At 47.4% G+C, this 24567-nt stretch overlaps 2 pseudogenes; both read right to left on the bottom strand.

Moving 5' to 3' along the window:
* Positions 1–424: 424 nt before the first annotated feature.
* On the bottom strand, positions 425–20643 carry LOC116188778 (annotated as a pseudogene).
* A 108-nt stretch (positions 20644–20751) lies between these two features.
* LOC116188777 lies at positions 20752–24171 on the bottom strand (annotated as a pseudogene).
* Positions 24172–24567: the final 396 nt, after the last annotated feature.

The following is a 24567-nucleotide window of genomic DNA, read 5'->3' as shown; positions in this document are numbered from 1 at the left end:
GCATGAGAACTGCACCTATACCAACACCTGAAGCATCACATTCAATCTCAAAAGTTTTAGAAAAGTTAGGTAAAGATAATAAAGGAGCGTTGGTCAACTTCTCTTTGATTAGCTGAAACGCCTTCTCTTGTTCTTCTCCCCATCGAAATCCAACGTTTTTCTTGATCACTTCAGTAAGTGGTGCTGTTATGCTACTAAAGTCCTTCACAAACCGCCGGTAGAAACTAGCAAGTCCATGAAAACTACGAACATTACTTACACTTGTGGGACTAGGCCACTCTTGGATTGCACGTACCTTCTCCTCATCAACTTGTATACCTTGTGCACTAACAACAAATCCCAAAAATACAAGTTTATCGGAGCAAAAAGTACACTTCTTCATATTAGCAAATAACTTTTCCTTCCTAAGCACATCTAAAATAGATTTCAAATGTACCTTATAATCATCTAAGTTTTTGCTATAAACGAGTATATCATCAAAGTAGACAACCACAAATCTACCTATAAATTCACGCAAAACATGATTCATAAGTCTCGTAAAAGTGCTTGGAGCATTAGTCAAACCAAAAGGCATAACTAACCATTCATACAAACCGTATTTTGTTTTAAAGGCAGTTTTCCATTCATCTCCTTCTTTTATTCTAATCTGATGATAACCACTCTTTAAATCAATTTTAGAAAATACACTAGAACCATGTAGCTCATCTAACATATCATCTAAACGAGGAATAGGATGACGATACTTTACCGTTATGTTGTTGATTGCTCAGCAATCAACGCACATTCTCCACGTCCCATCCTTCTTAGGTGCAAGTATTACTGGAACAGCGCATGGGCTCAAGCTCTCCCTCACGTACCCTTTCTCTAACAACTCCTTTACCTGCCGTTGAAGCTCCTTTGTCTCCTCAGGATTGCTCCTATAGGCTGGTCGGTTTGGAATTGTGGCACCGGGAGCAAAATCAATTTGATGTTCAATCCCTCGGATTGGAGGTAAGCCATGTGGTGTTTCCTCGGGAAAGACATCCTCATACTCCTGCAAAAGAGAAACAACAGAACTAGGAAGAGAGATATCAAGTTCGTTAGTATTGAAAAATGCCTCTTTGTACAAAAGTACAATCATCGGCTGATTTAAAAACATTGCTTGCCTAATTTCTCCCATTTTGCATAAAAATTCTTTTGTTTTCTCTCTGATTTTCTCTCAATGGCCGAATTTTGATTTTCTTTTTCTCTCTCATTTTTCTCGGCCTCTCTCTGATTTTCACTCTTTTTCTTCTGTTCACTCTCTTTCTTTTGATCACTCTCTTTTTGCAATCTCACTTGATCCTCATATACTTGCTGCGGAGTCAATGGTACAAGAGTGATTGATCGTTGATTAAGTACAAAGGAGTATTTGTTCGTAAAGCCATCATGCTTCACTCGTCTATCAAATTGCCATGGACGCCCTAGCAACAAGTGTCCTGCTTGCATCGGTACTACATCACACAACACTTCATCTTCGTATTTACCGATTCGAAATGCAACTAACACCTGCTTGTTCACCCTTATCTCACCACTATCATTCAACCATTGCAGCTTGTACGACCTAGGGTGCTTCACCATGGGCAGTCTCAATTTTTCCACCATTGTTGCGCTTGCGATATTAGTACAACTGTCACCATCAATAATCACACTACATACCTTGTCTTTGATGTAGCACCTAGTGTGAAAGATGTTCTCCCGCTGCACTTCTTCAACTCCTTTTGTTTGCAAGCTCAATGCTCTCCTTGCCACCAATGTTAATGCATCTGGAGCTAAATATTCCTCCTCGGGAACGTCCTCCAATGGGGGCATGTCATCAGGGTCACTCTTTCTTTGGAACGATGGGAATGTCATCTTAATACTACCCAAGTTATTGTCTTCCCGATTCCTATCTTCTCTAAGCCGCCCTCCATGTTTCCTATTACTAACAACTGAATCTCGATCATCTTCATCAAAACCAACCCCATAATTCTCTTCATCTTCAACCCTCACTTCCCTCGGTTGAACTCTTTCCTTCCTACGTGCATTAGGAGCGTTTTGTGGCTGCTCCACACGTTTATTCTCCATCATATCTATCCGTTCATGAAACTGCTCAAACTCCAACCTCATCACACGCCTCATCTCACTCATCATGGCCTCTATAAGTATTTTCGAATCAGCCAATGTCGTAACACCTTCGGGAATACTCTTAGCACTGTTGTGAGACATGATTGCTGCAAAATAAAGTTAGAAAAAAATGGACCTCACAATTCTCTCCCTTACGTGTTTACACTCAAGAATGTGAATCACTCTACACTCGTGTTTTCACTCAACAAAATATGTGGCTTTTAACTCTCTAATGTTCTCACCGCTCTTGCCTTTTTCCACTCGACAATTCTCTTTCAGTTCTTTTGAAACTAAACAAACAACTCCAAATTTTCCAGCAACAATTCACCAGGAACTCATCAAGGAAAATTAATGTTCAAAGGAAATTTCAGGAAGAAAAGAAGCAAGAGAAAAGGCAACAGAATGAAGTATATCAGAATGTTATATGAAATTCTGGAATTAGAATCAATGTAGATCACAAAGAAAGGGAAATAACAACTTTAGAATGGTCAGCGGTACAAAATTTGGATCAAATTGACAACGATGTCTTCTTTCTTTTCTTTCGATCTTTTTTTTTGTTTCAGCTCTGTATTTTTTTTGGCCGAAATTTTTTTCTTGCCGATTTTTTTTTTTCAGCTCTGATTTTTTTTTTTGCTTCTAACAATCCACAAAGAACAAACTCGACGAAGCGGAACTTAGCAAATTGAAACAAAAAAGGATAGGATAAACCCGATTTGGAGCCTGATGCTCTGATACCAAATGATGCGATTCTCGAAAAGAATTACGAGACCTGACAACTAAAGGAACCCAAGATCGTTCCACGATCAGATTTGATTGACGAACCCTCGACCCGAAGTTTACGACAAAAACAAGAACCTTGGTATAACTGACCTCAACCCGTTGTTTAATGCGAAACAAGAACCTCAGTATATAGGAAGACGCCACAAACGGTGATGGAAAGCCGCTTGATACGTCGATGAAGACGCCACAAACGGTAGTGGAAAGCCGTTTGATAAGTCGGTGATGAACGCCACGGAAACTTCCGATAAGTTCGATTAGTTCCTCAAGAACCAAAGAGAATACTCTCACAATTTTCTGAATGTTCCTTCTCATTAAAAATTGACTAAGATGAATTTATATAGAAATAAACTAATCCTAATCTGGCCATATCTTCTCTAAAGATAAGGAAAATAAAACCTAGAATATCGATAGAGATATGACATAATCTATAAAGATATGAAATCTAAATACCCCTAGAATATCTCCTTGAGATTTAAACTTTAAACAAATCTGATGATATCTTCTCTTGATTATCGAATATTCTAGAAGCTTCCTTAAACACTTGCTGAATTTAGCCTTTTTCGGAATCTTCTATAACTTGAATAATGTTGATGGATCTTTGTTCATGTCCAATGGGCCTCCACGAATTTGCTTGAGCCCAAACCTCTTGAATCAGGCCGTTGAGTTCATCTTTAAACTTTTTTGCTCGTACTCGCATAATCGGTCCAATTGGAATTTGAGCTGGATCCCTTGAAGTCGTGCTACGATTTGCATCACCATCTCTAGTTTTAAATGCAGTCTTCCACTCATCTCCTGGACGAATTCGAATCTGGTGGTGTGCGCACCCGAATTTAATCTCGTCGGGGCACGCATGCGCGCGCCTAATCAAACGCGGCTTGGGAGTGTCCACCTTCCCGGGGACGCGCGATGGACGCACGTGAGAAGGAGTCGCCACTTGCAATTTTACGACCCGAAGATCGAGGGCCGGCAAGTTACCCGGGTCTAGGGGTACGGGGTACACCTAAATGCTAAGGCAATGGTCGTACGGAACCGGAAATTCCGAATTCGGGGGTTCTATTACATGCGGGCCTATATCCCGCACGCCCTTTCGGTATTCTAGCTTGCTAGGCTTGCCATTTTGTTTATTTACTGCGTGATTTAGAGTTGCGCTCGACTCGCCCGTTTTGACACCGTAAAGTCGATGGATTGATCAAGTTGGGCCAAGAATCCGAAAGATGAGTAGGCTTGTGCGTCGAGGAATCGGTCCACTATCTCAACGTTACAGTTCATCGAACCGTGATGGTCGATTCCCTGCGCGAACCGAAACCGCGAGTATTCGAGCTTACTCATCTCTTGGTAATAATAGACCGACTTGACCGGTTCGACACTCGGACCTCTCGCTCGCCGATCGGGGATCCTTACAAGTGACCGAGTGAATATACAAATAAAATCCTCACAATGTTCTCTCGGATAATTACAAAGTGTAACTGAATAAGTAAATGGATCCCGATCGGTTTGCATTGGGCCAATATTCCACTCCGGCTCACCGTGTGTTTTGAATAACCGATAAACAAATTAAGGCAACGCGGGCTCAAGGAGCCGGGGGTCGGGTCCGATCGTTCCAAAGGTTCGCAAGAGAACCGGTCGATTCCCACTGTAACCGTTGGACCGATCGAGCTCCCGGGTGATATCTAAACCCGTTTCACGCATCCAATCCAAATTGCCTTCCACATAGGCCATATTTGGAGTATGACGGTGAATCGAGGCTAGATCCCATTCCGCACTCGGGTTGCACGCGCTCAGTGAATTAGGAGACGTTGGACCTCGTGTTCGATGGTTTGGGGCGTTGGACCCCGTGCAACACGTAACCTATGGGCTCGGACTCGAACTGCAGCAAATCAGCAAAAGGAAATGGAAAACAGAAGAAAACTGATAAAACTGAAGGAAAACAGATAACAACTGACAAACGTAGGTGGATACAGACAAGTTGTGTATTAAGTCGAATGTACGTGATTTAATCAGTTATCGACCTGGGTTGATTTGCAAACAATGTGTCTAGCCTAGGCAAACATAGATGGTGGGCTAGAATATGGTTCTAAGCCGATTACATGTGTGAATTTGTTTTAGAGCTTTTATTCGGTTAAGTGTCACTATGGTTTCACCGAATCAACCAAACTTGTGTTTTGACTCTAGATTGGAACCTAGCATTCCACCTATCAATTATCTAATGTTCGTTTAAGTCGAGTGTATGATTAATCCGGTTTTTCGTGTTTCGTAAATGAAATGAAATGTTCACCACCGAATCTACGGTAGAAAGATAGAAACACCGAAAGTGAACAGAATGGGCCGTGCGAATGAAACTCGCACCCGAACGGGTTGCCCTTTCCCACCCATAGATCGAGGTGCTTCCAACTCCCTAACGCCTAGGGTGTCGGTGAATCACGGAATGACGATTATGCCCTTGGATAAAATTGCGATGTCCGTATGTAAATTGGAGATCACGTCACACGAAGAAATCTAAGGAGGACTCACGCGTCTTGACTCGAGCCGCCTCAAATCGGGCCCGGACTCGAGTCATAGCACGCGAGTACTCGTTAGACATCAATTCTATTCGTGTTACGTGTCTCGGTGTTTTGAAATTGTGATCTTTTAAGGAAAAGGGCATTCCCGCCGTTCCGTGAACCATCGATGCGTTTACGAATTAAGGATCGATTAACCCAATTATTTAATCCAAGTGATTTAATTAATCGAGTGGCACGTCCCGTTTCCCGTTTGTGAAGTGGTTTAATGATTGAGACCTCAAACCTCAATTGTTATGGATCAATGAAATGATTGTTCGATATTAACGTATCTAGCATACGAATTAACATGAAACCAACGATTAAATGAAAATTGTGATTACAATCAATTCCAAGAATCGGTTTTGACCGTTTCTTGCATGCATAAAACATCAAACACGATGACAACGTGCATTTTTACATAGCCGGTGCCGCCATGATCTTAGGAACGCAATTAAACATACAAACAAGCACAAGCACGATATTTAGAGGAATCGATAAAACGACACCGACTCATGGGAAGCAAAAAATGTAAAAACTCGGGAAATGACTTGAGTCGGGAAAAGGAGGCCATCCATGGCCCGAGGAAGCCAAGAGGGGCTCTCGGCCACCTCCCTTGGGGCGAGGCCGAGAGGCTCCCTTGGTTCGCCCGAGCCAACGATGTCTCCTCGACTCCGATTCAAGCTATTTCCCGACATGCTAGCACTATAAACGATGAAGACATGCATAATACGATGTAAAAACACATAAAAACATAAACTTGCATGTGAATCGGTTATGAACCGCCTTATCGCCCCACAAACACAAAGAAAACGTAAAAGTCCTAACTTCTCTGAGTCGGGAGTGATTATACCTAGCCCTGGGATGCGGGAAAGAGTCGGAGAAGTGTCAAAGGGAGTCGGGAGACTCGGCTGGAACGAACAGACCCGAATCAGTGAAGTCGGGTCGGCGGCAGACCCGACTGGCAGTCCGGCTTGTCGGGGCTGTACCGGTTGATCGGGATGGAATTTTCGTGCGGGGCCAGTTGCATTGGATTCCCAAGAGACCAAGGATCGCGTCTGCGGTGGTTTCGGGAGAAGAGCACGCGTAGATTTTCCGGAAATCAAAAACGAAGTAGGGTCAGTAACAAAAAGACAGACCCAGTCGGGTCAAAACAGACCCGACTGGCACGCGATGAAGAAATGGGTCCATAGGAGGCTCCCGGTGGTATTGTGATGCGAGGTCGGTGGCATTGGACTCCTAACTGACTGAGGATCATGCCTGCGGTGGTTTCATGAGGATTGGACATGTAGATTTTCAGGAAATAAAAAACAAAATCGGGTTAGCTAGCAGAAAACAGAACCAACTGGGCGGAACTGACCCGACTGGGCAGATCGGAAAGAAATGGCTGTCCCAGAAGCTCCCGGTGGTATTTTGCTGCAAGGTTTGTGGCATTGGACTCCTAACTGACTGAGGATCACGGTGATAGGTGGCTCGTAGCGAGATTCAACCCGAGCTTACCTGTGCGTCCCTGCAAAGTTCGGGTTGGAAAAGACGACCAGAGGAAAAAAACCTGACTGGCACCCGATGAAGAAACGACTCTACGGGAGGCCCCCGGTGGTCTTTTGGTGCGAGATCGGTGGCATTGGACTCCTAACTGAGTGAGGATCATACCTGCAGTGGTTTCATGAGGATTAGACATGTCTATTTTCCTGAAAGATGCAAAGAAAACCGGTAAAAAACTGGAAAAATCTGTGAAGGGAGAAAGGAGAGAAAAGGCGGTGGTGCACGGTTGAACGGCTCTCGGCACGCAACCACCTTGTCACGAGGAAGAGTGAGGGTTGTGAGGAACCCCTATGAAGTGATGGCACGACTCGCCATGGTCGTGGGAAGAAATGGCGTGCCAAGGATCCCGGGGTGGCCGTGGAAACCCGTTTCTGCACTGTTTCTGCTACCTGCTGAAACGGTGTGTTGGAGGCTTCAAATGCTAAAACTAGGTTCGAAAATGGATTTAGAAGGTCGAAAACATGTGGGGTAAGAAGTTTGGTCAAGGCTCGAGCAAAGTTGGGGGGCGGGACTCGCCTAGGAACCGGGAAAGTACCTAGAGGCCCGATTCTGAAATGTTCTAAATCTGCATGCTGGGAGCTTCAAATGCTGAAACTAACACCGGAAATGGACTCGGGAGGTCGAATACATGTGGGATATGAAGTTTGGTCAAGTTTGGTTCGGGTTGGGTGGCGGTCGCCGGAAAACGGTTGAGTTTTCCGGCAATTATGCCTTGGTTTCGGGCTGAGGGGAGGCTGGACGAATTGCTGAAATGTGCTGAAGTTGAGAGGGCTTGGAGAGGGAGATTGGCTTGAGAGAGAAGGAGAATGAAGAAGTGTTTAAGTTAATGACCAAATGGACTTATAAATGCAAGCTTAATAACAAGATTGAGTGAAGTTAAATGCAATTAAATGGTGCTTAGGGCATCCGAATTTCTTAAGAGGGATTAGGGAGGGGAAGTTGTCTTGAAAAGGTTGATGGGAAGTGATGGATGGAAGAGTGGAGTTGATGGATGGAAGAGTGGAGTTGATGGGTGTGATAGGAAGTGATAGATGTGAGGGAAATTTGAATTGTGTGGTGGGGGGTGCTTGGAGCCGACGGTGGGAGGGAGGAAGCAGCGGCTTGGGGCTGTCCAATCGGAGCCGAGGGTTGAGCCGTGGCTTGGGGTTGAGCCGCGGCTTGATGGCTTGGCTTGGCTGAACTGTGGGTCCCGTCTGATTGAGAGAAAAGCCAGCAAATGCTTGAAACCCGATTGAGCTTGCATCCGACCTCCGATGTCCAATTAATTTGAAGATTTGGAATGCTTGAACGACGAGGATTTGAATGAGCCTAATATCGCCGTGCGTTGTGTGGACGAGCGTTCGGGTGACTTGGCGCCTCGGGAGTCGGTTTTGCCCTGTTTGGACGTTCGGGGTGGAATTTAGCGCCTCTCGACCCCCGATTGTTCTTTGTGCATCCTTGCATTCGTTTTGGCTATCCTTTTGCCCCGTGAGTGATTGTTGGCTCGTCGTCCTCGGTCGGGGACCGTTGGCCCGGGAAGACCTAGGGACTTTGACCGGGATTTTCTCAGTGTGCCGTGCTCTTCTCTTATTGTTCATGACCCCGTGCCCGCCTATTTGCCTCCGATTGTCGGATGATGAATAGTGCCCCGGGCTTCGGTCGAGAATCCTCGTGTGGGAAGTCGGTGGGCCAAAATGGGGTGCTGACAGCTTGCCCCTCTTTGGTTACATGCTCGGTTAGAGGATGTAGCCAAAGACCATGAGAGGCACCCATTTGGTCCCGGCGGCCGCTTCTGTCGTCGCTCTCCGTGGTGGCTCGCCTCTCCCCCTGTCATGAGATAGTGGCGTGAGCGAGATTTGGGGAATGTGAAGTGGTAGGTGAAGGGCCGAAGCCCGCAGAAAGCAGTAAAATGGACGAGAGGTCCGGAAAGCAGTAAATGTGGACGCGAAGTCCGGAAAGCACTAAAGTGGACGCGGAGTCCGGAAAGCAGTAACCGGACGCAAAGTCCGAGGACGCGAAGTCCTGAAAGCAATAAAGTGGACGCGGAGTCCGGAAAGCAGTAACCGGACGCAAAGTCCGGGGACGCGAAGTCCTGAAAGCAATAAAGTGGACGCGGAGTCCGAAAAGCAGTAACCGGACGCAAAGTCCGGGGACGCGAAGTCCTGAAAGCAGTAAAGTGGACGCGGAGTCCGGAAAGCAGTAACCGGACGCAAAGTCCGGGGACTCGAAGTCCTGAAAGCAGTAAAGTGGATGCGGAGTTCGAAAAGCAGTAACCGGACGCAAAGTCCGGGGACGCGAAGTTCTGAAAGCAGTAAAGTGATGACGGGACTTGGCCTTGCATGAAAGTGAAGACGGGACTCGGCCTTGCAGAAAAATGATGATGGGACTTGGCCCTGCATAAAGGTGAAGATGGTGGGACTTGGCCCTACATAAGAGTGGTGGTGTGGATCTGGCCCTGCATAAAAGCAAAGATGGGACTCGGCCCTACATAAAAGTAAAGATGAGGCTCGGCCCTGCAGAAGAGTAATGATGGGACTTGGCCCTGCATAAAAGTGAAGACGGGACTCGGCCCTGCAGAAAAGTGATGACGGGACTGGGCCCTGCATGAAAGTGAAGACGGGACTCGGCCCTGCATAAAAGTAAAGATGGGGCTCGGCCCTGCAGAAGAGTAATGAGGGGACTTGGCCCTGCATAAAAGTGAAGACGGGACTCGGCCCTGCAGAAAAGTGATGACGGGACTCGGCCCTGCATAAAAGTAAAGATGGGGCTCGGCCCTGCAGAAGAGTAATGAGGGGACTTGGCCCTGCATAAAAGTGAAGACGGGACTCGGCCCTGCAGAAAAGTGATGACAGGACTGGGCCCTGCATGAAAGTGAAGACGGGACTCGGCCCTGCATAAAAGTGAAGACGGGACTCGGCCCTGCATAAAAGTAAAGATGGGGCTCGGCCCTACAGAAAAATGATGAAGGGACTTGGACCTGCATAAAGGTGAAGATGGTGGGACTTGGCCCTACAGAATAGTGAGCGCCTACGTATCCCGTGAGACCGGGAATCAACGTCTGCCATGGTTCTAGCTGCTTGGCATCTGTGATCCTAACATCATTAGCAAGTCGTAGTGAGTCGTTAACGATGTACGGGTGTATCAATGCTTATGAAGATAACGTCATTGTGACACACGATGCTTCAGTTTTGGATTCCCTAGGTGACTCGTGAAGAACTTTGCTTAGGCAAGTACGACTGGATCTCGCCTTCAAAGGCCTCAATGCGAGGCCTTCAGGGACTTTTGTCGACCATGCATGGGCATATTAAGACGTTCTCAGTGATGCCCTAGCGACTCTATCGATTGTTCGACGCGCTTGTCGGCTTAGGACCCTTCTCGTCAGGGTAGCGCAAGGCAGCTGCGTTTGTGACCCGCATGGGGAGTTCTGCGCAAATTTGACCAGGCCTCAGTCTAGTCTTCCCAACGTGTTATGACTAGGCTCCCGGAAAGGAATGTCTGGGATTTTGGCTTTGTGGTAGCCGATTGAAGGGTGGCTGTGACCCATTTTGGAGTTATGTAAATGACAAGGAGAAAAGAGAAAGCTTAGAGAGCACGTTGCCCCAAGCTAAAAGGATACACGGGTTCACGCCTGCAGCGAAATGTACCCCCTTTTTGTCTTTCCGCGGTGTGGGCTGCGCCAAACTCCTCGGATGGCGTGCTCGGTTGTCCACTACGCCTGGGGAAGAATCCGCCTTGGAAAGTTGAGTTATGTTGAAGAGCCGATCGGGGATCGCGTTGGAGTAAACATCCTGGCCATTTCCCTTGGGGATCCCTAGCTCGCGTAGTGTGCGAGAGCCTCGGGTGACTGTTTTGTTTATCTCTCGTTTTGCTCTCCTTTTGCTACGGTCACCCACCTCGGGACCGCACCTCTCAACCTAAAGGGGATGAACTCTCCTTTTGCCACGACCGCCCGCCTCGGGATTTTCGGTCATGCCTCTCTTTTGCCCTAGCTTTTGCCTAGGTCGCCCCGAGGGGTTTTCGACCTAGCGGGCTCGATTCTTTTATCTCTCAAGTTTGCAAGGGCGAAGTGCTCGAATGATTCGACGTTCGAGTGCGTTACGCTCTGTCTCCGTCGAGGAGTTGCGTCTGCTGCTTCCCTTTTTGTTGGGATTTGTTCATTTCTTTTGGATCGGGGGTGCCGGTGCTTTTGGTGAACCTCGGCATTGCCCCATTTTTTATTGGCGGGTTTTTCCCGCTTCTTTTCTCTCTCTCTTCATTGGCGGGTTTATCCCGCTTCTTTTCGCTCTGTTTTTTTCCTCGCAGCTGGGGTCTGTATTGTGCCCCTTGTACTTGTTTGAAACTCCTCGACCTTGCATCATCGAGGCTGCTTTTGTTTGCTTCGCCCCATGGAGACTTGATGTACTTTGTTGTCCTAGCCCAATTTTGTGAGGGCTGGTTTTCTCAGAAGTCTGATGCTTGTGCACTCAAAAGCCGAACTTCGCGTCTTTTGTCCTTGCAAACTTTACAAGTCCTTTCCCCTATTGTCTAAAACGAAAACAAAATTGCCCCAGGAGTGTGGGTGACCAAGGTTGCCTCCGCGTGAATGTTGGACGGGGATGCCCCGGTCTTTGTGATTTGTGTCGGGCGTCTTGTACAACCATCGTCCCCGATCGTGCTTGTGGTTCCAGCATCAGTTGTACGCCGGAAAGGTGTGCTCTCGAAGCCGATAGGCATGTTTGTTTGTCGATTGAGACGGTTGCGCTGAAGGCATGCAGCTCGTTCGGATGCTTCCGTCGTCGGCTTCATAGGGGGTACCTCCTTGTCGGGCCCTTCCCTACTAAAGTATAGGAAGAAAGACCCGATAGGAGTTCTCGGGGAGGTGTGAACCTGCGCATCGCTCTTCGCCCGCGACTGGCGTGTCCCTGTGAAGGATGACAAAGAGGATGATGCATTAGGCGATTATGCGGTGGAATGTGTGGTAAGAAATGTAAGGTGGACCCATGGGAGGTTCCCTCATCCAGCGCGCGACCCGTGGGTGCCGCGCGTGGGGGACACTCAATTCCGGGAGTCTAATCATCACCACCCTGGAGTGGTCAGACTGTGATCGTGAGCCGTATAGGCGTACTTTCCCCAATTCCTGGTTGGCATGCACAGCCGTCCTAGGGAAGGCTCGAGAAGCCGGATCCCATGAGGACAGACGAATCGAACAATTCCGACAAAACCAATAGGGCGTCCTGAGAACTGTCCTAATGCCCCTTTCTTGTCCGGAGTCCGCTTGGGAATGTATTAAGATAAATGTAAAAAGAGAGTTTAGGGAAAAGTGCATGTTGCCCCAGTGGCTGGTTGATGGCCACAGTGGAGGGTGGGCAGGGATCATTCTCCGGTCGGAGATGTGACCGTGCTAGTGACTCTCGCGGCGGGTGGGCAGGGCCATGCTCTGTTCATCAGAGCCGTTGCTTGTGATCTTTTGCAGTTGAAGGATTAGACTTGCTCCTCGGAGTATCGCTTGGATGAATTTGAATCCAAGTCGATTTTTGACTTTAGATGAGCCTGAAAGCAGTAGATGCGAGGTGTCAAAACCTAAAAGCAGTAAATACTGGGCCGGGGCCCGAAAGCAGTAAATGTAGGACCAAGGCCCGAAAGCAGTAAATGCAAGATCGAGGCCCGATGCGGGGCCGAAGCCTAAAAATGGGGCCGGACCCCGCTATAGGGCCGAAACCCAAAAGTAAATGCAGGGCCGGAGGCCGATGTATGGTCGAAGCCTAATGCAGTAAATGTGGGGTCGGAGCCCGATGCAGGGTCGGAGCCCGATACAGTAAATGCAGGGCCGGAGCCCGATGCAGGGTCGGAGCCCAATGCGGGGCCGAAGCCCAATGCAATAAATGCGAGGCCGGAGCCCGATGTAGGGCTGGAGTCCGATGCGGGGCTGAAGCCCAATGCAGTAAATGCAGGGCCGGAGCCCGATGCGGGGCCGAAACCCGATGCAGTAAATGCGGGGCCGGAGCCCGATGCAGGGCCGGAGCCCGATGCGGGGCTGAAGCCCGATGCAGTAAATGCGGGGCCGGAGCCCGATGCAGGGCCGGAGCCCGATGCGGGGCGGAAGCCCGATGCAGTAAATGCAGGGCCGGAGCCCGATGCGAGGCCGAAACCCGATGCAGTAAATGCAGGGCCGGAGCCCGATGCGAGGCCGAAACCCGATGCAGTAAATGCAGGGCCGGAGCCCGATGCGAGGCCGAAACCCGATGCAGTAAATGCAGGGCCGGAGCCCGATGCGAGGCCGAAACCCGATGCAGTAAATGCGGGGCCGGAGCCCGATGCAATAAATGCGGGGCCGGAGCCCAATGCGGGGCCGAGGCCCGATGTAGTAAATGCGAGGTTGATAGGAAAGTGCAAGAAATGCGAAAGCAAAGGTCAATGCTGAGGAATAGCGTGAGGCGCTGCAATGCGGTGACGCTGATTTGCTTGCGGTCTTGCTTTGTGGAGCAGGGATGAGGACTTAGTGTTGAAATCCCAAGGAGCTGGATGGATGTAAGACGTTTGTTGTCTTAATTGTGGTCGATCAGTATTCATGCTGTCTTCTTGTGTAGAATTTTCTACAATGGGAAAGAAAACAATGAAGGAGCAAACTATATTCGCGATTTCAGCGTAAGGGCTTAGGGGATTGAACTAGCCTGGTAGGCGTCGTGCGAGCGCGCTGAGGGTGTGTGCATGGAGAAGGTGGAGGCATGCTCGCACGACGCGGAAATGGCACGCTCAGTTGTGTTGATGGAAGCACTTGTAGCATAGAGGGACGTGTGCTCAACCATGCAATGACATAATCGATTGCGCGGGATTAATGGGAAGTTAGTGTTGCTTGGACGGTTGGCCCTTGAGCTACTGATCGGCTCGCCCTGGAGGAAGGGTGAGGACCACGATTGGTACACCTGCAAAGGCGGTCATAACTTTGTCTACCGTGTGGTAGTGTTAATTGTCGTGTAAAACAGTAAATGAATAGGATGCGTGCAATGCGTGAGTTTTCAAAAGCTAATGTTGTCGTTCACATTGACTCGAAAGGTTCAAAGTACAATGCAAATTTTGTAAAATAGAGCCTTAAGCTGATTTGCCACCACACTCGGGGTTTGAGCGAGCGCCGCCTCGGAAAGCACCGGGTCTAGGCGAGGGCCTTGCGGAGACATCTATCATAGAGTGCATGTGTGGGTCTTCATGAGGCCCTTTCCTAGACCTCTCCAGGGCGGTGTTCACTCAAGCGAGCTCCTGACCGCATCTCTGCATCTTGGCACGAGTTTGGGAGAGCTCCCTCTGAGGTGGTTGGCCGGCGAGTTCTTCGTCTCTCAGCGACCTCTCGGTGATCGAACCTAGTGTTGATGAGGTCGATCATGTTGTCCCGGAATATACACCATTCGCATTCTGTGGCGGGTCGGTGAGGTCCTCGTGTGTTGGCGGGCTCTGTCAAGGCGCGGGCAGGAGGCCGAGCAAGGCGTCCCTTACCAAGACGATAAGAAAATCTGCTTAGGACTTGTCAATGTGAACGACATCCTAGTGTGTTTTGAAAACTGCATGATGCATATGTGTAGAGAAAAGTAAATGCCCACGGCTTAGTACAAATTACAAGGTATATCGCTCTTGAAATGGAAAAGACTCAAGTGGCACGCAGGCCGACTCGATGGACTATTGTCGGAGTCGAGTTGGAGGACGGCATGGAAGCGTAGTACGATGCATGGTTTCGGTACTACAGGGACCGTGCTACGTAAGGATGGGGGCTCCCGACTCAAGGGTGTCAATTCCTTGAAATCGAGCGGGGATCTTTGGGGGCCTAATCGACGGTCCAACCGTGCGACGTACCCTTACTCGGAACCCCTATTTAACCTATGCTCCTATTACCGGTCGTGGGACGCGACCCATAGGTACCTAGAAGTTACTATGATATGCAATGCATGTGCGGGAAATAAAAGTGCGTTAAGTAGATAAGCGGGAAATGCGGAAAGCGGTAAATAAACAAGCAAACAAAGCAAGCGGGAACGAGCCCGAACCCTCTAAGTGTCCCCAGTGGAGTCGCCAAGCTGTGCGCACCCGAATTTAATCTCGTCGGGGCACGCATGCGCGCGCCTAAGCAAACGCGGCTTGGGAGTGTCCACCTTCCCGGGGACGCGCGACGGACGCACTTGAGAAGGAGTCGCCACTTGCCATTTTACGACCCGAAGGTCGAGGGCCGGCAAGTTACCCGGGTCTAGGGGTACGGGGTACACCTAAATGCTAAGGCAATGGTCGTACGGAACCGGAAATTCCGAATTCGGGGGTTCTATTACATGCGGGCCTATATCCCGCACGCCCTTTCGGTACTCTAGCTTGCTAGGCTTATCATTTTGTTTATTTACTGCGTGATTTAGAGTTGCGCTCGACTCGCCCGTTTTGACACCGTAAAGTCGATGGATTGTTCAAGTTGGGCCAAGAATCCGAAAGATGAGTAGGCTTGTGCGTCGAGGAATCGGTCCACTATCTCAACGTTACAGTTCATCGAACCGTGATGGTCGATTCCCTGCGCGAACCGAAACCGCGAGTATTCGAGCTTACTCATCTCTTGGTAATAATAGACCGACTTGACCGGTTCGACACTCGGACTCTCGCTCGCCGATCGGGGATCCTTACAAGTGACCGAGTGAATATACAAATAAAAGCCTCACAATGTTCTCTCGGATAATTACAAAGTACAACTGAATAAGTAAATGGATCCCGATCGGTTTGCATTGGGCCAATATTCTACTTCGGCTCACCGTGTGTTTTGAATAACCGATAAACAAATTAAGGCAACGCGGGCTCAAGGAGCCGGGGGTCGAGTCCGATCGTTCCAACGGTTCGCAAGAGAACCGGTCGATTCCCACTGTAACCGTTGGACCGATCGAGCTCCCGGGTGATATCTAAACCCGTTTCACGCATCCAATCCAAATTGCCTTCCACATAGGCCATATTTGGAGTATGACGGTGAATCGAGGCTAGATCCCATTCCGCACTCGGGTTGCACGCGCTCAGTGAATTAGGAGACGTTGGACCTCGTGTTCGATGGTTTGGGGCGTTGGACCCCGTGCAACACGTAACCTATGGGCTCGGACTCGAACTGCAGCAAATCAACAAAAGGAAATGGAAAACAGAAGAAAACTGATAAAACTGATGGAAAACAGATAACAACTGACAAACGTAGGTGAATACAGACAAGTTGTGTATTAAGTCGAATGTACGTGATTTAATCAGTTATCGACCGGGGTTTATTTGCAAACAATGTGTCTAGCCTAGGCAAACATAGATGGTGGGCTAGAATATGGTTCTAAGCCGATTACATGTGTGAATTTGTTTTAGAGCTTTTATTCGGTTAAGTGTCACTATGGTTTCACCGAATTAACCAACTTGTGTTTTGACTCTAGATTGGAACCTAGCATTCCACCTATCAATTATCTAATGTTCGTTTAAGTCGAGTGTATGATTAATCCGGTTTTTCGTGTTTCGTAAATGAAATGAAATGTTCACCACCGAATCTACGGTAGAAAGATAGAAACACCGAAAGTGAACGGAATGGGCCGTGCGAATGAAACTCGCACCCGAACGGGTTGCCCTTTCCCACCCATAGATCGAGGTGTTTCCAACTCCCTAACGCCTAGGGTATCGGTGAATCACGGAATGACGATTATGCCCTTGGATAAAATTGCGATGTCCGTATGTAAATTGGAGATCACGTCACACGAAGAAATCTAAGGAGGACTCATGCGTCTTGACTCGAGCCGCCTCAAATCGGGCCCGGACTCGAGTCATAGCACGCGAGTACTCGTTAGACATCAATTCTATTCGTGTTACGTGTCTCGGTGTTTTGAAATTGTGATCTTTTAAGGAAAAGGGCATTCCCGCCGTTCCGTGAACCATCGATGCGTTTACGAATTAAGGATCGATTAACCCAATTATTTAGTCCAAGTGATTTAATTAATCGAGTGGCACGTCCCGTTTCCCGTTTGTGAAGTGGTTTAATGATTGAGACCTCAAACCTCAATTGTTATGGATCAATGAAATGATTGTTCGATATTAACGTATCTAGCATACGAATTAACATGAAACCAACGATTAAATGAAAATTGTGATTACAATCAATTCCAAGAATCGGTTTTGACCGTTTCTTGCATGCATAAAACATCAAACACGATGACAACGTGCATTTTTACATAGCCGGTGCCGCCATGATCTTAGGAACGCAATTAAACATACAAACAAGCACAAGCACGATATTTAGAGGAATCGATAAAACGACACCGACTCATGGGAAGCAAAAAATGTAAAAACTCGGGAAATGACTTGAGTCGGGAAAAGGAGGCCATCCATGGCCCGAGGAAGCCAAGAGGGGCTCTCGGCCACCTCCCTTGGGGCGAGGCCGAGAGGCTCCCTTGGTTCGCCCAAGCCAACGATGTCTCCTCGACTCCGATTCAAGCTATTTCCCGACATGCTAGCACTATAAACGATGAAGACATGCATAATACGATGTAAAAACACATAAAAACATAAACTTGCATGTGAATCGGTCATGAACCGCCTTATCGCCCCACAAACACAAAGAAAACGTAAAAGTCCTAACTTCTCTGAGTCGGGAGTGATTATACCTAGCCCCGGGATGCGGGAAAGAGTCGGAGAAGTGTCAAAGGGAGTCGGGAGACTCGGCTGGAACGAACAGACCCGAATCAGTGAAGTCGGGTCGGCGGCAGACCCGACTGGCAGTCCGGCTTGTCGGGGCTGTACCGGTTGATCGGGATGGAACTTTCGTGCGGGGCCAGTTGCATTGGATTCCCAAGAGACCAAGGATCGCGTCTGCGGTGGTTTCGGGAGGAGAGCATGCGTAGATTTTCCGGAAATCAAAAACGAAGTAGGGTCAGTAACAAAAAGACAGACCCAGTCGGGTCAAAACAGACCCGACTGGCACGCGATGAAGAAATGGGTCCATAGGAGGCTCCCGGTGGTATTTTGATGCGAGGTCGGTGGCATTGGACTCCTAACTGACTGAGGATCATGCCTGCGGTGGTTTCATGAGGATTGGACATGTTGATTTTCTGGAAATCAAAAATAAAGTCGGGTTAGCTAGCAGAAAACAGAACCAACTGGGCGGAACTGACCCGACTGGGCAGATCGGAAAGAAATGGCTGTCCCGGAAGTTCCCGGTGGTAGTTTGCTGCAAGGTTTGTGGCATTGGACTCCTAACTGACTGAGGATCACGGTGATAGGTGGCTCGTAGCGAGATTCAACCTGAGCTTACCTGTGCATCCCTGCAAAGTTCGGGTTAGAAAAGACGACCAGAGGAAAAAAACCTGACTGGCACCCGATGAAGAAACGACTCTACGGGAGGCTCCCGGTGGTCTTTTGGTGCGAGATCGGTGGCATTGGACTCCTAACTGAGTGAGGATCATACCTGCAGTGGTTTAATGAGGATTAGACATGTCTATTTTCCTGAAAGATGCAAAGAAAACCGGTAAAAAACTGGAAAAATCTGTGAAGGGAGAAAGGAGAGAAAAGGCGGTGGTGCACGGTTGAACGGCTCTCGGCACGCGACCACCTTGTCACGAGGAAGAGTGAGGGTTGTGAGGAACCCCTATGAAGTGATGGCACGACTCGCCATGGTCGTGGGAAGAAATGGCGTGCCAAGGATCCCGGGGTGGCCGTGGAAACCCGTTTCTGCACTGTTTCTGCTACCTGCTGAAACGGTGTGTTGGAGGCTTCAAATGCTAAAACTAGGTTTGGAAATGGATTTAGAAGGTCGAAAACATGTGGGGTAAGAAGTTTGGTCAAGGCTCGAGCAAAGTTGGGGGGCGGGACTCGCCTAGGAACCGGGAAAGTACCTAGAGGCCCGATTCTGAAATGTTCTAAATCTGCATGCTGGGAGCTTCAAATGCTGAAACTAACACCGGAAATGGACTCGGGAGGTCGAATACATGTGGGATATGAAGTTTGGTCAAGTTTGGTTCGGGTTGGGTGGCGGTCGCCGGAAAACGGTTGAGTTTTTCGGCAATTATGCCTTGGTTTCGGGCTGAGGGGTGGCTGGACGAATTGCTGAAATGTGCTGAAGTTGAGAGGGCTTGGAGAGGGAGATTGGCTTGAGAGAGAAGGAGAATGAAGAAGTGTTTAAGTTAATGACCAAATGGACTTATAAATGCAAGCTTAATGACAAGATTGAGTGAAGTTAAATGCAATTAAATGGTGCTTAGGGCATCCGAATTTCTTAAGAGGGATTAGGGAGGGGAAGTTGTCTTGAAAAGGTTGATGGGAAGTGATGGATGGAAGAGTGGAGTTGATGGGTGTGATAGGAAGTGATAGGAAGTGATAGATGTGAGGGAAATTTGAATTGTGTGGTGGGGGGTGCTTGGAGCCGACGGTGGGAGGGAGGAAGCCGCGGCTTGGGGCTGTCCAATCGGAGCCGAGGGTTGAGCCGTGGCTTGGGGTTGAGCTGCGGCTTGATGGCTTGGCTTGGCTGAACTGTGGGTCCCGTCTGATTGAGAGAAAAGCCGACAAATGCTTGAAACCCGATTGAGCTTGCATCCGACCTCCGATGTCCAATTAATTTGAAGATTTGGAATGCTTGAACGATGAGGATTTGAATGAGCCTAATATCGCCGTGCGTTGTGTGGACGAGCGTTCGGGTGACTCGGCGCCTCGGGAGTCGGTTTTGCCCTGTTTGGACGTTCGGGGTGGAATTTAGCGCCTCTCGACCCCCGATTGTTCTTTGTGCATCCTTGCATTCGTTTTGGCGATCCTTTTGCCCCGTGAGTGATTGTTGGCTCGTCGTCCTCGGTCGGGGACCGTTGGCCCGAGAAGACCTAGGGACTTTGACCGGGATTTTCTCAGTGTGCCGTGCTCTTCTCTTATTGTTCATGACCCCGTGCCCGCCTATTTCCCTCCGATTGTTGGATGATGAATAGTGCCCCGGGCTTCGGTCGAGAATCCTCGTGTGGGATGTCGGTGGGCCAAAATGGGGTGCTGACAAGTGGTATCCACTCCGAAGGTCAATCTTTGAGAACACCACCGCCCCGTGTAATTGATCCAGCATATCATCAAGCCTTGGAATGGGAAACTTGTATCCCACCGTAATCTTGTTAATGGCCCTGCTATCGACACACATACGCCAGCTCCCATCTTTCTTCGGAGTCAATAATGTAGGCACGGCACAAGGACTCAAACTCTCTCGAATATGACATTTTCTTAGCAGTTCCTCTACTTTCTCCTGGAGTATTGCACTCTTGTGTGGACTCATGCGATAATGGGGCAGATTAGGTAAGCTTGCTCCGGGCATCAAGTCGATTTGGTGCTGAATATCTCTCATTGGAGGCAACTCATCTGGCAACTCCTCAGGAATGATCTCTTCAAATTCTGCAAGTAGGGGCTTCACTTCCTCTGGCACCTCCACGATTTGCTTCTGCGATGGTAAATCCTTCACAGTCAGAACATGCAATTCCTTTGACTCTTTAAAATCAGCTTCAATCTCCTGCTCCGAATGAGTCTCTATCAAAAACGCTTTACCCTCCACTTTCGGGACAGCTTTGGGCTTAGGTTTTTCTGATAAGGGTACTAGGGTGTAGCGTACCCCTTCCTTTACGAGCCGATACACATTCTCTTTGCCATGGTGTTTTGCATCAGTGTCATACTGCCAAGGTCTCCCAAATAATAGGTGGCAAGCTTCCATATCCACAACGTCGCAGTACACCTCATCTCGATATTTGCCAATGGAGAAAGGAACCTTGCATCGTTCGGTCACTCGGATATCACCCACTGACTTTATCCAGCCAATCAATTAAGGATTTGGGTGCTTCTCAACTGGCAACTCTAGCTTCTCAACCACAGCTCTTCCTATGATATTCTCTTGACTTCCGCTGTCAATAATCAAGTTGAAAGTGCGTGAATGAATGTTGCACCTAGTGCGAAATAGCTTGTTTCTCTGGGATTGGTATTCTTGCTTAGGTGCGAGCATCAACTTCCGAACCATGTATGTCTGCTCATAATCATCATCACCGCTGTATTCTTCATCTTCCTCTTCCTCTTCCTCAGGATCGCAAAACACATCTTCAACATCTTCCTCATGCTCCACCAAAGCGATAGCCTTTCGCCGAGGACAATCACTCGATCGATGACCCAGCTGGTTGCACTTGAAGCACTTTGCTGTGAATTGCTTGGCAAGAGAATTTTGGTTCCTTGAAGCTCCAGTCTCAGTGACCAACTTTTAGCCAGATGATTTATCGAAATTTCCTTGACCTTGCTTGTTTAATCCGGGTTGTTTAGTAGCTTGGCTTCTTTCTGCAGAGGCTTGTGATGATTCTGCATAATTCCTGCGGAATCTTCTATAACTTGAATCATGTTAATGGATTTTTGTTGATCATGTGGTTCATGTCCAATGGGCCTCCACGAATTTAGTTGAGCCCAAACCTCTTGAATCAGGCCATTGAGTTCATCTTTAAACTTCTTTGCTCGTGCTCGCGTAATCGGTCCAATTGGAACTTGAACTGGATCCCTTGAAATCGTGCTACGATTTGCATCATTCCCCTCCACTTGAAAAGGATTTGTCCTCAAATCATTACCTACATCAAAAGGAAGCAAATCAGAAACATTAAAAGTAGCACTTACATTGTACTCACCAGGTAAGTCTAGTTTGTAAGCGTTATCATTGATGCGCTCCAGGACTTGAAAATGACCATCTTCTCTTGGAAACAATTTCGAACGTCTTTGCGCCGGAAATCTCTCTTTCCTCATATGCAACCAAACCCAATCTCCGGGTTCAAAAATCAGCTTATGACGCCCCTTGTTGGCGTGTTTTGCATACTGCTCAATTCTTCGCTCAATGTTGACTCTTGTTTCTCATGAATCTGCTAGACAAATTCAGCTTTCTTTTTGCCATCTAAATTAACATGCTCAAACAAAGGTAAAGGAGATAAATCTAATGGAGTTAAAGGATTAAATCTATAAACAACTTCAAATGGTGAAAATTTAGTAGCAGAATGAACAGATCTGTTATAAGCAAACTCGACATGTGGTAAACACTCTTCCCATGTTTTGATGTTCTTTTTTATGATTGCCCTCAACAAAGTGGACAAAGTTCTATTTACTACTTCCATTTGTCCATCAGTTTGTGGGTGACAAGTAGTAGAAAATAACAGCTTAGTACCTAACTTACACCACAAAGTCTTCCAAAAATAGCTCAAGAACTTAGCATCTCTATCCGAAACAATTGTTCTAGGCATGCCATGTAACCTCATAATCTCCCTAAAGAACAAATCAGCAACATGCGAAGCATCATCCGTTTTGTGACATGGAATAAAGTGTGCCATCTTAGAAAATCTATCCACAACCACAAAAATTGAATCTTTCCCACGTTTAGTCCTAGGTAATCCTAACACAAAGTCCATTGAAATATCAATCCAAGGCTCACTAGGAATTGGTAAAGGAGTATACAAACCGTTAGGCTGCACTCTGGATTTAGCTTGCCTACACGTAATGCATCTACCACAAATTCTCTCAACATCTCTTTTCATATGTGGCCAATAGAAGTGTTCTTGCAAAATAGTTAAAGTCTTTGCAACTCCAAAATGTCCCATTAATCCCCCACCATGTGATTCCTGCACTAATAACTCTCTCAGGGAACAATTAGGCACGCATAACTTATTCTCTCGAAACAGAAACCCATCATGCCTAAAGAACTTACCACAAGGGATTTTCTCACAAGCTCGATATTCCTCACAAAATTCATGGTCATCAGCATATAAATTTTTAATGTGCTTAAAACCAAGCAATTTTGCATCAAGTGTAGAGAGTAATGCATAACTGCGAGAAAGTGCATCGGCGACCACATTCTCCTTACCTTGTTTATACCGAATGACGTATGGAAACGTCTCAATGAACTCCACCCATCGGGCATGTCTTTTGTTTAGCTTGTGTTGGCCCTTCAAGTGTTTCAAGGACTCATGATCGGTGTGAATAACGAACTCCTTAGGCCATATGTAGTGCTGCCACGTCTCTAAAGCTCGAACCAATGCATACAACTCTTTATCATAAATTGGATAGTTTAAGGCTGCCCCGCTTAGTTTTTCGCTGAAGTAAGCAATTGGTCGTCCTTCTTGCATGAGAACTGCACCTATTCCAACACCTGAAGCATCACATTCAATCTCAAAAGTTTTAGAAAAGTTAGGTAAAGATAATAAAGGAGCATTGGTCAGCTTCTTTTTGATTAGCTGAAACGCCTTCTCTTATTCTTCTCCCCATCTAAATCCAACGTTTTTCTTGATCACTTCAGTAAGTGGTGCTGCTATGCTACTAAAGTCCTTCACGAACCGCCGGTAGAAACTAGCAAGTCCATGAAAACTACGAACATTACTTACACTTGTGGGACTAGGCCACTCTCGGATTGCACGTACTTTCTCCTCATCAACCTGTATACCTTGTGCACTAACAACAAATCCCAAAAATACAAGCTTATCGGTGCAAAAAGTGCACTTCTTCATATTAGCAAATAACTTTTCCTTCCTAAGCACATCTAAAACAAATTTCAAATGTGCCTTATGATCATCTAAGTTTTTGCTGTAAACGAGTATATCATCAAAGTAGACAACCACAAATATACCTATAAATGCACGCAAAACATGATTCATAAGTCTCATAAAAGTGCTTGGAGCATTAGTCAAACCAAAAGGCATAACTAACCATTCATACAAACCGTATTTTGTTTTAAAGGCAGTTTTCCATTCATCTCCTTCTTTCATTCTAATCTGATGATAACCACTTTTAAATCAATTTTAGAAAATACACAAGAACCATGTAGCTCATCTAACATATCATCTAAACGAGGAATAGGATGACGATACTTTACCGTTATGTTGTTGATTGCTCGGCAATCAACGCACATTCTCCACGTCCCATCCTTCTTAGGTGCAAGTATTACTGGAACAGCGCATGGGCTCAAGCTCTCCCTCACGTACCCTTTCTCTAACAACTCCTTTACCTGCCGTTGAAGCTCCTTTGTCTCCTCAGGATTGCTCCTATAGGCTGGTCGGTTTGGAATTGTCGCACCGGGAACAAAATCAATTTGATGTTCAATCCCTCGGATTGGAGGTAAGCCATGTGGTGTTTCCTCGGGAAAGACATCCTCATACTCCTGCAAAAGAGAAACAACAGAACTAGGAAGAGAGATATCAAGTTCCTCGGGAGCGTCCTCCAATGGGGGCATGTCATCGGTGTCGGAATCTTCAGTGTCGATCACAATGTCACCATTGTCTCGCATCACCATGACCCGCTTGTTCGGGCATTGACTTGCTGTGTGTCCCCTGCCTTGGCATTTAAAACACTTAATGTCACGATTCCTGGAGGTAGAAATGTCGGTTTTACCTTGAGGAACGTGGCTGGTTGCTTCTTGCTTTTGCTCGATTTTCAACTTTGACGTGGATTACCTCTCATCTTTCTTCCACTGATTCGGTTTCCAAGTGGATGTGCCTGGACTTTGGTTTGTACGTGTATTGCCTCTCCTCTTGAACTGGTTCTCAATCTTGATAGCCATGTGCACCATATCCTCCAACTCCACATAATGTTGTAATTCCACGGCATTTTGAATTTCTCGGTTCAATCC

Source organism: Punica granatum, chromosome 8, assembly GCF_007655135.1.
Source record: "Punica granatum isolate Tunisia-2019 chromosome 8, ASM765513v2, whole genome shotgun sequence".
NCBI classification, from domain to species: domain Eukaryota; kingdom Viridiplantae; phylum Streptophyta; class Magnoliopsida; order Myrtales; family Lythraceae; genus Punica; species Punica granatum.
This window is presented reverse-complemented; position numbering and strand designations above follow the sequence as displayed.